The sequence below is a fragment of the Cylas formicarius genome, unplaced genomic scaffold, assembly GCF_029955315.1.
Source record: "Cylas formicarius isolate icCylForm1 unplaced genomic scaffold, icCylForm1.1 PGA_scaffold_1__22_contigs__length_36826433, whole genome shotgun sequence".
NCBI lineage: Eukaryota > Metazoa > Arthropoda > Insecta > Coleoptera > Brentidae > Cylas > Cylas formicarius.
The window spans coordinates 23,344,025-23,362,835 of NW_026844264.1; the positions used below are offsets into that span (position 1 = coordinate 23,344,025).

The 18,811-nt window shown below is 33.4% G+C and overlaps 1 protein-coding gene across 1 annotated transcript in view; it reads right to left on the reverse strand.

Moving 5' to 3' along the window:
- The window catches only part of LOC132697036 (tribbles homolog 2), a 76,291-nt gene that overhangs the window by 33,159 nt on the left and 24,321 nt on the right, over positions 1-18,811 (reverse strand). The gene's annotated exons all lie outside the window — the stretch shown is intronic.

An 18,811-nucleotide genomic window follows, 5' to 3' on the forward strand; every position in this document is an offset into this window, starting at 1 on the left:
GCGTGTTTCAAGAGGTGATTCATATACTACCGCCGCTATAGATATTGTGTTACAGGCGGTAACCGCTGGCACAAGTTGACTCGATAAGGGTAGGTAGTGTGGATGCGGCAAAGAAAAGGCCTTTGAAGGTAACTTTGCAGAGATCAACAGATGTAACTGATATAGTACGTAGAGCAAAGGAATTGAGGAAAACTGAGTCCTGCAAAGCAAATTGATTTGTTACCGATTTTAATGGCCAATGGCGGGTTCATCCATAATAAAAAATTTAACTAAGAACATATTTTATTCAAGCCGATGAAACTAAATGGATCGATTTATAAAACCCAACTAGAATTAATTAATTTGTTTAAATATAAATCATATCTATTAAACATGAGTATTAATTCAGTTTTCCACAATCATTCAACTTTTCTTTGAAATAGCGATCTAGTAAAGTTTTCTGACAACTAAAAAACAAAATCCGAAAAGTGTGTATGAGAGTTGTTCCATTATCCACAGTATTTTAAATTTCAAACAATTAAATTAATATAGTAAATAGTAATAGTAAAATATCTACAGAAATTTTGCATAGTGACTTTTACCGTGCCATGGACAAAGAAAAAATATAAAAATCAACCATGGGATAGGATAATCCACGCAGCTATATTATTCCAAACCAACAATAAAAAAATGTCAAAAATATACACCTAATTGGGTACCGCGCGAACATTATACAACCTGATCGAAAAAAAAAAACACGATTCTCAACATTTACAAAACGTTAAACGCAGATCGTCGAAAACTGCTCAAGAGGACAGCTTCGAAATAAGCGAACGTTAAAAACAAAAAAAAAGAACAAAAGGCAATCGAATTACGACCTCCGGTTCCACTCGGAAAAGAAGAACGACGTCGAGTCGCGGAGTCACGTGAACGGTCGCGTGGCAGATGTTGTGAGCACTTGGCCAGAAGGCGAAACCGAAGAAAAGGACGAAGATTACAAAAAAAAGCAGGACGGGGCTAAACATAAAGCTTCCACTTTTTTGTTCGACGTGATTTCGAGCGGCGTGGGCCGGGGATCCTTTTTTTTTTCGCGTGCAGGTAAAAGCAGATGCAAGGCGTATGGGTTTTATCCAAAGAAGGAAACGTACCTATTATAGGAACTGATTAAAAGGTTGGAGGGTTGATAGATTGGGAAATATAGGATGGATCCCTAAAATCTCGATGAAATTTGATGTGTTGCTACATACCGCTCTTTAATCTAGTTTTATTTTTACGCCATATAAAAACGTTTTAAGATAGCGATGAAAAAATGACATTCTCGTTAATTCAACCACATTTGGACGAATCTGCAAGAGTACACACTAAAGCACAGTCAATTAAGTTATTCTCGATAAATGCAATAAAAAACTAAAATTATTATGAAGTACATTTTATAGGTTTATTATGGAAATCGCTTTTTATGGAGACAACGGTATGCAACACTTATTGCGATAAATAAAATTTTGAAAATTTTCAACGATTTGACACTCCAGTCTGACTTTGTGAATTTTTTGTTCTTCCAAATGTTATCATGTTAAAAAACAGTATAAGAAACTCCCATCAAAGAAACAACGTATATCTGCGTCAATAAATAACTAATAATAAAACATACAAGAAAAGGCAGTATTATGCTTATGCTCAAAAAAAGTAAATGTATTTTTTTAATGGAAATTTGATTGTAATTTAAAAATGTGTAAACTAAAAATACCAAAGACGTAATGCGTAAATAGAAGAAAAAAACCCAGAATCAAAGCAGAAGGATTAGAGATACTGAAGATACTGCTACTACTGCTACTGAAGATACTATGCCCGCAATCCGGAAAAGACGTTGAAATAAAAAAACACAACCCAGACATCTTTAATTCAACGAGTTCGCAAATGCGCGGCATTAAAAATAATTTAAATCATGCGGCCGTAGTGCGGGTAATTTATTTAAAGAATGATACAAAAAAAAACAAGGCCAAGACTAACAAAATGCAAGTCTGTTAGCCGGTAAGTGGGTTAAGGCAAAGGCAAGGTCCCAATGAAACTATCGCCACGTAGTAGACCGGCATTCGCCACGAAACACGCTGCTAGTGAAAATTATATGCGTAATCGTAAAGGAAAGATAAAAATAATTAATTAAGGATCTGCAGTTCCGACCGCGCGGGTCACACTTGATCAACTCTTTTTTTAACCCAAACTTAATACCACCCGAGGGTAATTGAGGTAACCTACATTTAAAAATAATACCTCGCGTTAATTACCGAGAGTTTAATAATAATAAGTAAAACATAAACAGTACAGGGGTTAAAAAATATACTCTTTGATCCATTTAGTGAAAGTTTAACCGACGCAAACTGCAAAAGCGGGAGAGAACTTCTCATGGGTGCAGTTACTGGGAAATTTTGCAAGTGCAATGATTAAACATTGAACATTAATTATACCTATCAATCAAATCCAAATAATTACGACGAAATCTGAATAGTACAGTCGAGCGGCTTTACCCAAATTACGGATCGGGACAGAGCATCGAACCGTTGGACGTAGGGGGTTGGAACTCCGCCTTGCATTGAAAACTAACAAAAATGTTGCACAATGCTTTCATTATTATTTGAAATTGAAACATTTAAATAAGTTACCACACTTAAAGGTAAAGAAGATTTCTTTTATTAATATTTCGTCGATTTTTTTATAAATGATGCGATATCGCTGTTGGATTCAATTTTCATTCTCTTTAAAACACAAACTTGGTTTTTTAACAAAACGTCATAGCGAATTTCTTCCAAAAACTTGTTTCAGAAAAATATATCAATTTAATCCGAAATTTAGACCTGTATTAAAGCTTTTATTACAAAATTTTTATTCATTTTCTTATAGAATGTCTTGCCTTGCATCGATGGCTTTTTGTACATATGCGGACATTAATGATGGTTAGCAAAAACACAAAATCCACGTTCGACCAGAGTTTCCCTGTCAACCTTCAGGACGATCATGTGGATTGTGTCACTGCATGTTTAACGCATCTGTCATAAATCTTCCATCCGGCGTGCTTTGTTTGTGCAACAGTTGGCGACATTTCGGGTTCAGGTTAGTTTCTGTGTTTGCGTATTTGTGCGTAGGTACTACGCAGGTAAAAATTTTTGTATCGTGGCGCGTGAAATTGATATGGCCACCTCTCCCCCCACGCCAATATGGGACCAAAGTATGTTCGTAACTTCGAATCGATACTGTTACAACGTTTTTTTCTTGGGAAACCTTCAGAAAATAACTAATACAAAAGTATCATGTAATTCAACATTGCATACACCAGAGTTGTACGCAACAACCTCCCATAAATAAAACAATTGTAACGATCTCAACTTAAAAATGACTTCGGTTTGATCTAAATATTCCGTGCAATTTCTTAACCTTTCCGCAATGTCATTCCACTTTGGTGGAACTCGTTTAGAAAATCTATTTCTATCGGGTGTTAACAATCGCAATTAGCAATTTTAATGACAATATAATAAGCTCAAGGATCGGATAATATGATAAAGAGATTGGAGCGAAAACAGTAGCTTTTGCCTTTAAGCGCAGACATAAGAATGTTGCAATGATTTTGCATTAGTGTAGTTGATAATAAAGTAAGTAATTCGGTATAACACAACGGCAAAAAAATAATTACATATCGGTGACATTTTTTTAGCTATTTTTCTCTCATATAAACTAATAAAATGGTGTTTCGGACACCAGGAAAAGGTAATGAGCTTTTTTTGTTCTTTTAGTTATTGTTTCTTTTGTCAATAACATTTTAGTGAAGAAACTAACAATCTCTAACTTTCATGGAGTTATAACTCATAGAAACGGAAATGTCTCACAATTGGACAAATGTAAAACAACAACATTTTAAAGCCTTAATTTGTTTGTTCGCGTTTTTTCACAAAATAACATTTTTGGCACTGGATCGAACGTACAGGTTGGACCAGGTTTTTAGCGACAAGCTCTTGCAGTCGTTATTATAAGATACCGTTTTTTCTAATGAAAAATGTTCATTGAAACACATTTCCAAATCCGAGAGGCGTTTAAGCTATGTTACGAGTATCAAAGTTGTAAATCAATGTTTATAATTTCGCAAGTTTGTCACTAAGAACCTGGCCCGCCCTGTAGAAGATCCAACAAGTATCCCCTTTTAAATTCTTAAAAATAAAAAAAAATACTCACAAATAAATCTGACCAAAAGTAGAGTGAAAAAAAAAGTAATTAACTAAGTGTTAGATTTATATTAGAGTAATGTAATTTTGACAGGTATTCAAATTACACGGCTATGGTGTGGTGTGTAGCGCGAATTTGTAACTCCGCATCCGTCCACCACAGATTTACCTACACTCTCGCACACACACGACATGCTCAAATGTTGCAAACCTTTAAGCAACCCGCGAATGTAGGTTCGGCTGACCGGGGGCACCTTTACGTTTATGCAACTGTATTAAGACAACAAATTAAACAATTTCTGCCGGTTTTGATGCAACGGAACGTTTCGACACACGCCCAGAGTATATGGCCGCTATCGGGCTTGCATGGAGCAAGTATTATTTAGATTTCAACGGGTCTTTACGAAATGGTTATAAAACCGCGTTGCCGATTTTGCTCGGCGAAGTAGATGGAAAATTTATTTCGCTCCAGCGTTATCGGCTCGTTCGGAAACCTACGCTTTAACGTGACATTCTCAGGTTTTCGTTTAATTAAATTCGTATTACCGCGTCGACGCGGTCCAACTAATTTGAGTTTAAGTGATAAAGATAGGGAAAAAAACTGCGCGACAGCGTTTGGTATATCGTTAAGCCGACGCAGGAGCGACTTTTGACCAACACAAAAATGTTACTGATAATCAAAACGTGTTGGCGGTGGAATAATTTTTAAATGAGTTGAATATTCTTATAATTTTATATGGTTTCCCTTTTAAATAGCTGGACATGTAAGGGCAACATACAGCCAACTTATCGCTTTTGGTCGAATGTTTACCACTAATTAACCTTTTGAACTCAACAAACTGTCCACATACAACGGCTGTCTCGACTGATTGCAAGTGATAACTTACTGATGCCCGTTTATAGTTATCGATGATAATTTGGGAAAATGGAAGCGTCGATGATTCATTTCGTCCAAGACCCAAGATAAAAGAAGAGTATGACGGAAATGGTTTCTTATTAAACTAACCATTCTAGTCTTGTCTCAACTCGCATCATTTCCTGCATATTAAAATTAACGTTGACAAATGTTTTAATAATCCTTGGATACTGGGCAAAACTGAAATGAACATTACGATAGTGGATCTATAATAACAATAATGATAATAATAATAATAATAACAATAACAACAATAATAATAAATAATAATAATAACAATAACAACAATAATAATAAATAATAATAATAACAATAACAACAATAATAATAAATAATAATAATAACAATATATTTACCAAAATTAAATGATATAGTTATTTTAGTTTTTTATAATACGGAAGATATAATACAAACAAACCTACTAGAGAAATCTCTTGAGCGCGGGCAGCGTTAATTAATATATTATATTTTTTACGAACTTGGCATACAATTGTCTACAGCACGATAGAATTAAAATTATTACTTACCTAAAAAAGTGTGCCTTAAGTTCCAGTAGATATAAACAATATAATAAATGAGCCAACAAGATAAGATCATCAGTTAAATGAATTATTTAAGAAACAATTTTAAGAATAAATTAATTTCAGTTTTATACCTATTATTTTACTCATTTTTTTATATACTGACTAATAAAAACCTATTTCGAGAACCTATGAAATTGTGCATAAGTTTTTCAGGGTTTTTGCAGTCATCCAAAGTTAATTTTTTTTTTAAATAAATTTAAAGAATTTAATTTTTTAATATGTGCAGGTAGGCAGTTATACAATTTTGGAGCAAGGTATATATGGCATCTCGATGGCATAGTCTTCTCAAGAACTGGCAACTTATATTTGTATTGTATTCACGGTCGACTTTATCAAGGGTGTGTTTATTTTTGTGTTGACATATTAACAGGAGGTCGACTGTGTCGAATGCTTTAGCCAGATCAAGAAATATACACAGTGAGGGACTTTTTTGTACATACATTTGTTTATGTTAGTGACTTGTTCAGCCACTGTAACCTCTGTTGACCTTTTCTCTCTGAAACCATACTGATTTTTCGACAAAAGGTGATACTTTTCCAAGTAATCTACCATCATCTGTTTTAATATTCTTTCAAATGTTTTCGTAAAGTTGAAACCAGTGAAATCGGTCTGTAACTCAACTCTACATCCATATTTATAAAGAGGTGTAATAATAGTTCCATTAAGAATTTTCAAAAACATTCCTTCAGAAAACAATTTACTTATTAAGTGTAAGAGCGAGCTTTATATTTTCCGTGATCTTTGAAAGATAAAATGAATTTTCCAGTAGAAGTTTTAATTGTGCTAATTACGTGTCTGTCTTTGGTGGAACCTGTGAAACTTTTACGCATTTCCATAGTAAAGAGCAGTCATTTTTATTTTTACTTAACGAATGCAAAATATTAACTGCTTAATCCACATGGCTCGAGGAAAAGTCTAGACCCATTCGTTTCATTATTTTAAGATAAGATTAATCACTTTGAGACACTTAACATAAAAACAGATTGAACAGAAAGCACGCAAAGCTAGGCACACTTTGGAAGCATCTTAGAAAGCCGACCGCACAACAATTAACAGTTGAATGAAAGCAGCATGGTGGTTACGAATTATAAATCTGAGGTTATATCTAATCCGTCCCAAGTGTCAAAATATAGTGGCAAAAAGCACAGACCTCAGAAATGCACATGAACAATGTCTCCTATCTGCACTACAAAAGCTAAGTTGCCTGAATTTATGATAAAATCTCACAAAGAAATTGGAGAAAAAACCATAATGCCAGAAACTAGTGTGGAAATCCATAGCCCATTTCAATTTTGATCCAACAAACAATATTACTCAGCTCATTTTTGCTTTCGATAGACTGGAGCGAAACGATGATGAAACCTGATTCATGTTTTTATCGGAACATGCCGCATCAAATTCTCAAATTAAAAACTAAAATACTTGGGTATACGGTAGCGAATTTAATAGTTTCGTTTTTTCGTCGGTCTAATCTTCTGCCGTTACAGATTTTAATGGTTTTTAATAGTACTCGCCACTTTGGAATATACAAAGGAAGAAGAAAGGACATGACCTCCCATTCATTATTTAAAAATAAATAAACTGCCCGACTAAGCTATTCGACCTGAAAACGTATAGGGGATATCGGGTGTCGGCACGCACAATGATCGAGAACAGATTTTTTTTTTTGGGTTAAGTGGATTGAGTTCGGCATATCCGTTTCGAGGAAACCGACGTCGTGTGCCAAGAAGGAAACCTATATGGTCTTCGGCCAGTGACGTAGGTAATGATGTTTTTGCTTTGGCATCGGTTTTGCGAGCTGCGCAAAACTGTAGACACTAAAAATATCATATAAAACATTCTGCGATGATGGCCCTGCAAAAAACAAATGTGGCCCTTTGGAAGCATTTCGTGTTTACATGTAATCTTTGAACCTTTGACCAGCTTATTCTACCTACATAAACGTCACTAAAGCAGAGGGTTTGTCGGTAAGTTGCAAATATATTGCTAAAGGGTGTTAGATAGGTTTAAAGAATTAATTTTTTAAATCATAAAATATAATTATAATAATATGAATGTTTCTTGTGTGACATGGTAAGCTTTTCTTTTAATGTTGAAAACTCGGATTAATTCATAAAGGCCAACGATACCAAACGAATTGTTTTTTAAGCAATATCAACATAAACCGTATAACGGAAATATTAAACTTATTTGAAAACAATACCGCCATTCAAAATTTTCCCTCCCGAGTGGCTTAATAATTCTTCAGCTAGACGTATCGTTCAATTGTAGATAGAGAGGGGTAGATACTTATTCGGTTCGCTTCCTAAGCCGGCCTAAAAATTAAATTTGAGATTCGCGTAACCAGGATAAGTCTGGAAGATGGATGACGGATGACAGTCGCAGACGTTATCAACTCATTTTATAGAAACGCAAAATACCATTGGCTTACCGGATTTTTTTAACTTTTTAAAAAGGGAGTTTTTTTAGCACATCATCTGCCAATTTCAAGTTCCGTTAAAACCGTATTTGCAAATTTAAAGCTTTTCCTAGGGCTTCACTGACTGTTACAATAAAATCGCATGTCGCAACCTAACACGTCTACAACAAATTTTTTAGAATGCACATTTAAAAAAAAACATGTTTCTTGATTGGTGAAAAAATAAGAGATATTTAACTTTTCCGAACGGACTTAATATAATAAAAGGTTAATTTAAAATACACAATTATGCACCTAACAACTTGGTTGGTCAAGAGCGCCGTCGGACATTTCCGGTACTTTAGTCACAGGTTTGGGAGCGATCGGATTTTTTCTGTAGAATCTGCGTTCAAAAATGTACTCAAAAACTAATGGTCGTATTAAAAGGATTGTATGCAACATTTAGACATAATTCTTCTGAAAATACAAAAATACTGAAAAAAAAAACTCATACTTAAATGAACAAATACTAGAAATGCACCAAAACCTAAAATATTTAGAGCAATTAACAGAAAGCAGATCCGAGTAAAAAAGAACGCATAAATGTGACGAATGATCTAAAACTTCCAGTATAGGTAATCAAATAAATTGCCTGACTTTTGGATAACTCTGATTTTTCCAGGTCGATCAACAAATTCCTGCGACTGTGACTCTGGAGACAGTACAGACAAATACCAAAATAAATATGTCGTAATGGATTATGGGTCAAAAACACTGCTCTGAGAAAAGGAACTTCAAAAAAACTATTTTTTATGCTCACAAAAATAATAACAAAACATGCAGCAGCAAAGATCATTCTCCTGTATGTTGAAATTTTACAATAATTAATAGCCCTCGAATTTATAAAATAATCGCCCGTGCTTAGTTCAACATCTAAATGAACATAAATTTACGTTATGAATCAAACGATTTCTACAGCGTAGGTGTGAAGTTATTGATTCACAAAGTTTGTATATGTAACATATAGGCTGCTGCCAAATTTGTCGTATATGTATTATATAGTCTGCCCACTTTTGACGTTCTATACTTTCAACTATAATATGTGGAAAGCAATAGTTAAATTGTTACTTTCGTATTTATACTATTAATTAACATAACAATATAAAAATATAAATAAAAAATACATATATATATATATATATATATATATATATATATATATATATATATATATATATATATATATATATATATATATATATATATATATATATATATATATATATATATATATATATATATTCTTAAGAAATGGTTCTTGGGTTTTTTTGGTCCTTTTTTAGTGAAATTAAAATAAGTTTCCGTTACTTGTGAAACATTTTATTTTTTGTGACGTTTCGGCCTTCAAGACCTTCTTCAGATATTTAATTTTAACCTTAAGCCAAAAATCAACGGTTCACTATATAGTTGTTTGGTAATTTACAGTTTTACAACAATAATGATTATTGTTTTGGTTCGTCGTCTTATCAATGTGGCTTGTCGATTTACATATTCGATATGTCTGTTGTGAATGTTGTAAAACTGTAAATTACCAAACAACTATATAGTGAACCGTTGATTTTTGGCTTAAGGTTAAAATTAAATGTCTGAAGAAGGTCTTGAAGGCCGAAACGTCACAAAAAATAAAATGTTTCACAAGTAACGGAAACTTATTTTAATTTCACTAAAAAAGGACCAAAAAAAACCCAAGAACCATTTCTTAAGAATATATAAAATCAAAAGGATCCAAGAACTCACAAACTAGAATATATATATATATATATATATATATATATATATATATATATATATATATATATATATATATATATATATATATATATATATATATATATATATATATATATATATATATATATATATATATATATATATATATATATATAATATTTTAGATCTACAAAAAAAAAGACAATGACATTTGGCCGAAAAATATTTAATTAATCGGGTCCATTTTCAGCGCTTCTCTCTATACCTGCTTCAATTCCATTAAGCAACCATAGATATTTATGTACCAAACTGTAATGCAATCCCTGAATGATTGACGGCCGGAATGCGTGTGACGACATCGGTTGCTGGTTGTTGCTTCACGCACGCCTGTTGCCGAAGATTTTCGTTTGACGGAACGTTATATCGAAATCGGAATGATGCTGGGCTAATGAGTTTACCGAAATCTTTCGAAACGAGCTATTTTGAATCAAAACAAAATCAAAAGTCCACCGGACACAGTTATGAAAGATGCGTAGATATTTCAAAAAATAGCTGATGCGAACGATATTTTAAATTCTTGAAAAAAATTTTTGAATAGTCTTATAGATACCATTAGAACAATGATATTAAAATTTAACTCAACTAACAAAAAAATTGCAGTCCATATTTCCGTAGAAATTAAAAATCATAATAATCACATATTTCAGTACAACCAAGGCTTTCTTTGTCTAGTTCTGGCCTATCATCAATAACTCATTTGAAATATCACCTCTTGATGAATTCGTTGTATTTTACTATTTTTACTCTTTTTAGTTTATCTATTCTTTTTCCTTCTTTCTTGCTTTGGAACGTCTATACAGTTTGCCACCTTGCCACCAAAGTTTAGCAAGGAAGCTTTTGGTACGTTAACATGAACTTAAGGAAGCATACAAAATTAAGATCAGCAATAACAATTACAGCTAAAATTTCAATGGGGAATCAAAAAAGAAATTTTATTCGTTGGTAGAAAAAATTAACAACGATAATTACATGTATAAAACAGATGGTTAAAGTAACCAGTGTCGTAGATTTTTGGATGATGAATGAAAACGTCTTTTCTTATGATTTTACGGTTTTGACTTGTGACGGTTGGACATTTCGGACATTCCGAAATCTGCATGATTGTCCTTCTAATATACGTTCTCACTGCACGAGCATATAACTATAAGCTTAGGGTTCGTACTGTGTCCACCCCATGCGTGAATATGCAACGGCATCCTTTTTATAACGTGAATATAGATAAATCCAGAAAACATTTTTAGACATTGATACTGCGAATTCAAATTCCGGTTTATCTTTTTCGTAGAACATAACCTAGAAGGTTATTATATTTATCTCTCGACGTTTATTGTTTTTCAATTCCTTGCTTATTTTAGAAAACAATGCAGATCATCAGCGGGACTCAAAACCAACGTTCGGAAACCAGAAAAACCAAAAACTTTAACTGTGATTATTCTTCTCCCTCCGCGATGAAAAGAACGGGCTCCGGTAGCAATTTTCGACAGCTCGCCGTCTCAAAATTGGCATTATTAACATAGCTGATTTAGCATACGTTAAATATGTTAAACTGCGGCGCGTGATGCAATCGTCTTTGCATTATCAATGCCATGTGAAAAAATCTCGTATTGTTTGTCTTTAAAAGAGGTCGAGTCGTTCTTTCGAAACTGAATCGGTTTCCGTTTGACCTTTGATATGGATCGATTTTTTTTATTTTGTTTTCACGCCATACTCAAAGGAGTAAGTAATCTCTTATTGGTAGGTGTAGTACGAGGTACGACAAACTTTGGCAAGAAGCTAAATATCCTATTTTGTTTTATGTTGGTTTATTAGTGCCGGTTTTCGGGCACTGGAACAAAAATTTGCCAACCACTAAAAGCAATGCGTTGCTGCAAGGATATTTTATATATTTCATTATACAAAAAAGCATATTTTAATATTTCAAAGTCATGTTAAAAATTGTTAGTTATACTTATTATTATATGCAACATAAATGTTACATGAGCACAATATGTTTGCTTATTTCAAGAAAAGCGGCTTCCAAACTTCAGTCAGGCTGAAAAAACCCTCCTCAGACTACACTGTACTTTAACTGTGCCCAATATAATAACTAAGGAGTTCTAATGTTATTAATCAGTATGTAACCAAATTTATATTTTTAATATTCAATCGAATCCATGAAAGTATACTTCACATAAACCGTACTACCCATGAAGAAAAATCAAAATCACATGCACGCGAAGAATACGATTTATTGATATGCCCTTAAAAATACACACATCAGAATTTTTTTAATGAATTAAAATACTTAATAAGACTTAAAAGTATTCCTCCTAAATACATTTGCCATAAGAGAACTATTAACGCCGTAATAAATAATTAAAATTTAACGCGAACATTTCAACTGTTGGTGACGTCACCACGTACGTTTTCGTGTTGACAGTTGTCGGCCTAACATTTTTTCCTGAGTTTTCAGTTATTTCTGAGTTGAAAATGGTTTTTATCGTTATTGCATCGTGTGAGATTGTAAAACTACAAGCATTTTAAAAATTTAAGGTACTTTAAGAAAATTACTATCCAATCATTTAAAAAAAAAATAGTAATCTAACCTCACTTTTGTTTGTAATTGTGTTAATTTGATGGGACAAGCAGGAGCAGTTTCAAATTTATTATTTCTAAGGACATGGAATTTTATGTTGACTCCCTTAGTTTTTATACAGTAACCTGTCTTCTTCGTTGGGTACAAAGTCAATTATTTAAACGATCTCGTGTTTGACAGGCACCTTATTATGGTGCAACCATCAACTGGGTACGAGAGAGAGAGACAGAAAGAGGGAGTGAGAGTGGTGTGGAAATTTGTTCATTGTTCCAAACAAACATCCAACGTACGAATATGAATAAACACACAAAAGATTTAAGCGCGGCGCTTTCAAAACTTTTCGTTTATACAAAAGCGTTTTCGTGGCCGGTTACGCAAATCGATAACAATAACGCGGCGTTACAAAACGATCCTCCGTTATTTAAACGGGCTATTTACGAATTTCATTGACAAATTTCATAAAACAGTATGGTTAATCTCTGTCGGAATTATAACGAGGCTGCATCGTAACCATTTCGCGATTTTTGGGGTGGCGAACGAATGTTTCGGTAAAAAGCGAATTTCAAACACTAAAAAAGAAGAAGAGCACGTCCTCATTACGTGAGTGACTTCGAACGAACGAGCTTTATTTACCGATTTTAGTAGTTACATTGTTCAGCTCCACTTTTTAAAATTTTACAAATATATGAATAAAAAAACAACAAAGCGGCAAATTGAAATTTAACTCTTCAATAAAGAAAAGTCACTATTGAAAACATTTCTCTTATAGCTAGCTGACCGATTTTTATTCCTCACCATTCCATGTTGGAAGATGTGGGTGGCGGATGGCCATTTTAAAAGGCACTCGGCCCCATCTCGAAAAGTAATTGTCGAAAAACTGGAGTGAAAAAAATTATGACTATAATCGGCGCTAGGGGCGTAACCGCATTCTTGAATTTTAAATCTCATTTTTTAAGAAATAATCTTGTATTACATTATAATATGAACACCGTTTCGCTGTAATAAATTCTATTCCTTTTCGTTAAATGGTTTTCGCTCTTTGTGTGCATTTATAATAACAGATTATTTCTCAAAAAATCGCATTTACAATTCAAGACAGCAAAATAATTCCCCGCATTTGCTCTTGGCCCCTTTGGTCACATGTTTTATCACCCCAAGTCTATTACATTTCGAGATAGGCCGAATGCCCTTCAGAATGGGCCACCCGATACTTAAGTAAATTGAAAAAGTGAATGTTGAAAAAGAAAATTACCACTTCAATTATTACAGCGACATCCGTCACGTGGTCATACCAGCCAGTCACTTATAAACTATTATAATCCTAAACGAGTGATTCAAATGCACCCGACTCGTCAAATAATCCCTAAAAAGTAACCCATAAAGGATGTGCCCCCACGCTAAGTTTCCATTTAAGGAGTCGGGAATCGTATGCACGGTTTTCTTCGGTGGTCGTTGGCGATTCTAAATTTAGATCGACGGTTTCAAAACCCGCCAAAAAAAAAGCGGTTGAATCACGCGCGCAAAGGTATTATTTATTACTTGCCTTCCATTTAATTACGCAGTTAAAGAAAAAATAGAAACTTTAACAGCAAAAATTGGAAAAGAATAAATTTATTATTTTCTGAATTTTCTTGTTGCTATTCTAATAAATATTTGTCATTTTTACACAAGAGTTGGTATCTCTCCGTTTAATATAAACTAAATTTAAAGTAAAATTATTTTTTCAAAAATCAAAAATTAAAATGTAACACGTGTCGATTTTGGGGAATTGCCGCAACTGCGCGCCTATCTCTTTCTCTCTCACTGACTGACTCTCGATTCTAACGCGGCATTTTTTTCACTATTCAGTGGCAAGGTTATGCTCTTACGAAACGTACGACATTGCGAAAGCGTCAATAAAGTTTAATTTGTAAAACGGGATGTGCATGCGCGACGTTGCCAAGACTGTGTAGAGTTAATTCAATAGATTCCTTTTTCAGGAAAATTAACGACTAGTTTTTTATTGGGTTGTACATATTTATATAACTGAGGTTGGTCGAACAGGAGATATAGGTTTCAACAATTGTTCCACTTTTTATAAACCGATCTCTTTCATTTTCTCCATGGCCGGTTTATCAACAACTGTTAAAGTTACTTCGTTTTGCTAAAAAGTAGCAAAACCTCAGCTATATTCAATTTCATTTATAGTTTGTAATTACAGTTAGTATAATTCCAGTTATTCGAGAGGTGTGAGAAATTGTTTATTTGTCTGAAGATGGGGAAAGCCGACGCAGAAGCTGAATCAGAAAATTTTGAAAAGACAAGAAGAATGACACTCAAAAGTGTTTTAAGTTGAAGCTGCGCGTACCATTTTAAACACTCCAAGTTCCACTTAGTAAAGGATGAAGAAAAGCACTTTCCGACAAGTTAAAATTGTTGGGATGACAACTATAATTATTTGCTTTATAATAAAGATAACTTTTTCTGCAAGTGTACATTATGCATTTTATATTCAAATAACCCTAATGATTTTTATCATGTTCGGGGCTCTATTGAAAAAATATTATTAATGTTCAAAACTTAATAAAAATAAATTATTTGAAAAAACTAATAACCAGAGTAGGTTTCACCGCATCCTAAAATTTAATAAGTAGTTCTGATAAACGTTTAAGGATTTTATTATAATTGATATATGACATAAACTCATCTTTCGCAATTCTATTTTATTCTATCACTTCTTCTCTTAACCAAAGTTGAAGTCGAAGCACCAAATTATTGAAATTGTATTGCATTGCAAAGGGTGAGCTGCGTAAAGTACTATCCACGTATTTATTTATTTTTACGTTTGTTTTACCAACACAATCAAATAGGTACATCACTAAAATGGGAAACCGTGTTTTTATTTGCTTTTGATCTACTTCGTTTGGTACACTTAATATAAAACATCAAATTTAAAAAGATAAATATTTATTTTTTATAAAAATGAATGTGAAATGAAAGGAAAAAGTTTTAATAAAAATTTGCGTCACATAATATGTACTTCGCCTAAAAAACTATCGTTCGTAAGTACCATCTAGTATCTATCTTTGAACCGTTTTCCTCTGACTGCGCAGAACTAGGTGCGCCTTGAACGTTTTGGGATAATTTCGTGAACATAACCTAAACTATTTGTTTTGAATTTCAATTAGTTGTATATTTATTATCGGCGTTTTGGTTAAACAAAATTTCCTTTCAAGATAACAAAAGATGTTCGTTCACAAATGTGTTTTACCATATACTGCGACGATTCATAGAGATTTTGTTAAAGTAACGTCTAAAAAACCCTCTCAAAATCTTCACTCTATATTGCTCTGCTGACAGTTCTGGGACAGTAATCGCAAAAATTGGTACGCACCTATTTATTACCATTGGGATCCTTTCTTACTTTATTATACGGGTGGAAATTGGGACTTACAGTCGTTTTTTTATTTTTACGTTGGTGGTGTCGCCCCCTCTACTAGCCAATTTTAAGTATCCGTTTTTCAAATTTAAAAACCAAATTAAGCTCATAAAAAAACAATTACTACCAACTGACTGAACCAACGAATGCATGCATGATCTCAACCACATACGCTTCAACACTTTCGACGAGAGATTGCAAAACCGCTGGTGGATTTTTTGATAGCGAAAACAACATCCACACACTTGCTTAATTCACAAATATATTTAATCGTATCTTTTGTTTACTTAAACCCGATACAGATTGCAACATGCGTGTATATAAGCCGAAGCCGCAAGAAACTGATCGAAAAAATAGCGTCAAGTTTCTCATGCGGTAGAGAGATTTTACGGATGAAAACCGCCAATCGTAAATGCTGGTTGAATATTGAAAAAAAGCCGCATTACCACCACACGTTATCTCGCGACGCGCTTAAAATGAAAAAGTTTTGCTTGAGGACGACCCGGTATGCACTAATGTATTCTATTTAGCCGAGCGCACTCGCTTCTTGCTTCTCAGATCTAGATAATTAGACGTAGAAAATATGGCATGACAAGTTAGTATGATCGCTAATATAAAACGCGGAATAATGAGGTAGACATTGGCTCACTTAATGTTTGTAAAGACATCCCGACAAGCATAAATATTCGCTTTGTAAATCGAACTGGAGTAATATGAAATAACATATGCGCATATACTATAGATAGAAGCTATAACAAAATATTTTGCTTGCTTCCTGACAAACTATATATTGGTCCAATTGGGTTTAAAATGTTGGAACGAATGATTATATCGAAAAACGAAAACCGACAAATTATTGAGACACCAGCAGCCCAAAATAAACAAAGGTTAAACTCCGTCCCTGGTAGAAATTATTAATGGCAAACTAGTTACTAATGAACATTATTCGGGCTAATCACGTTATATGATCTGGATATGTCATTGTTTCCGGATTACAGTGTTAAATTTCTTATTTGTAAAACTTAAAATATGACGGCTAAGGGTTTGTTTGGCCTCCTTTGAACAATAAGAAAGAGTATGTCATTGATTGTCGCAGTATTTATCACGTATAGGTTTGCCATTTGTCAATTAGATAGGAACTTTAAATTACTTGAAATGTCTTTTGAATCCTTAAATAATAAACTGTATTGAACTGAGGTGGCTTTTCCTTGATGAAAATCAATTTATCAAAATAAATAAGAACTAAAAGTTCAGATTTTCACGAAATTATATATTTTGACATGACAATTGTTTCGACAACACCGTGTCTTTATCAAATGTCAAACATCAAAAACAAGTCAGGATTGATCATTAAAAAAAAGTCTAATCTCAAAGTTTTGACACGTTGCACAAAATTTTCTTATATCAAAAAGAGGGCAATTTAAAATACTATCAACTTTCTTTTATTTAACTGAATTTATACCAAGATAGTTAAAAAGAACTATATTAGAGGTGTGAAGTATTGACGAAAGGCAGCGCGCGCGTTTCGATCGAAGTTAACCAAGCAAACACGCCTTAATTTAATAAGCCAAAGAAAACACCCTGTTTGACTAGGCCAGGGATCGGCAACTTTTATGAAGTTAAGAATTACGTCAATACTATTAACAATGGCAAGATGGCAGCTAATTTTTCACCACTGCAAAGAACTTCGTCAACATTATCCAATTTATAATTTGGTTTAATTATCGAACCTTAGCGCAAGTAATAATTACGCTGCGGCGGTTAATTTTCGGCACGTTTTATTCCAATTTGAACGAAATTAGCGAAAACGCGATATGTGAGGCCCCAAAGATTCCAATTCTTACCATTGTGGTACTATATAGACCACTTTTTTTCTTGTTATGTAACAAAAAAGGGACAAGACCCGGATGTAAAAACGATATCCGTCGGCCCCGGCGTGACGCTACAAGAATTCGTATTGGCCCACCTTTTTCCGATATGGTTATTGACAAATGCATCTTCTATATACGTCCGATGACAAAGATGACTTCCGGTGTGCTTCGCAGCTGTATTATCGATTTATTTTAGCACTTCCGTCGCACGACAATCAAGTAGGTACGTAAGCGCAATAATATAACGTCCCTCTAATTGCATTTCTTCGGCAAACACCATTACGTTATTCATTGATCTAGCTTTTAACACCAAAATAACCCGAACGGTATCCTTTAATCGGACCATATTACCCGCCGAAACGACATTATTCTTAATTCACAGAACAGACCTTGCAAAGCAACGCAAGCAATTTTATATTACACTAAAATGTATAAGTTTTAATGTCCAAAACGATTTATACTTGCATAAACTACATAAAATTAGCAATATACTTAAGCACATGTTTTGTATTTTAGGCTAATTATATAATTAAGTAAAAAATTCGGCAACGGCTTCTCAAAACTGCATTTTTAAACTAATAATTAAACAATTAAAAAGATGATACTTCGATATTTTAATTTTAATAATACCAACAGCACTTTATTGTGCGTTCGTGTTTTTCAATATTTTTGGGCGTTTCATTTAAGAATTTGTTTTCAAAAGTTTTTTCAAATTTAAAAAATTTTGCCGAATCGTTCTAAAAGATCCGCAAGGCCATTTACATATCACACTTCGTAGACCTCCTGCTAACGCTAACTGGCTCAAATCTGAATTCATTCAAACATTATTCTGGACTTGAATTACAGAAAACTACTGACAAAAATGTGGGCAACAGTGTTTGTTTCCAAGCGCTAAACTTGATGAGACTAGGGTTAAAATTAAAAATGACGACCACACATATCTATGGACGCACTATGTACGCACACAATTAATAAAGAAATTGAATGAAAAAGAACCTTTTAAAAACAATTACGTTAATAACAAATGAT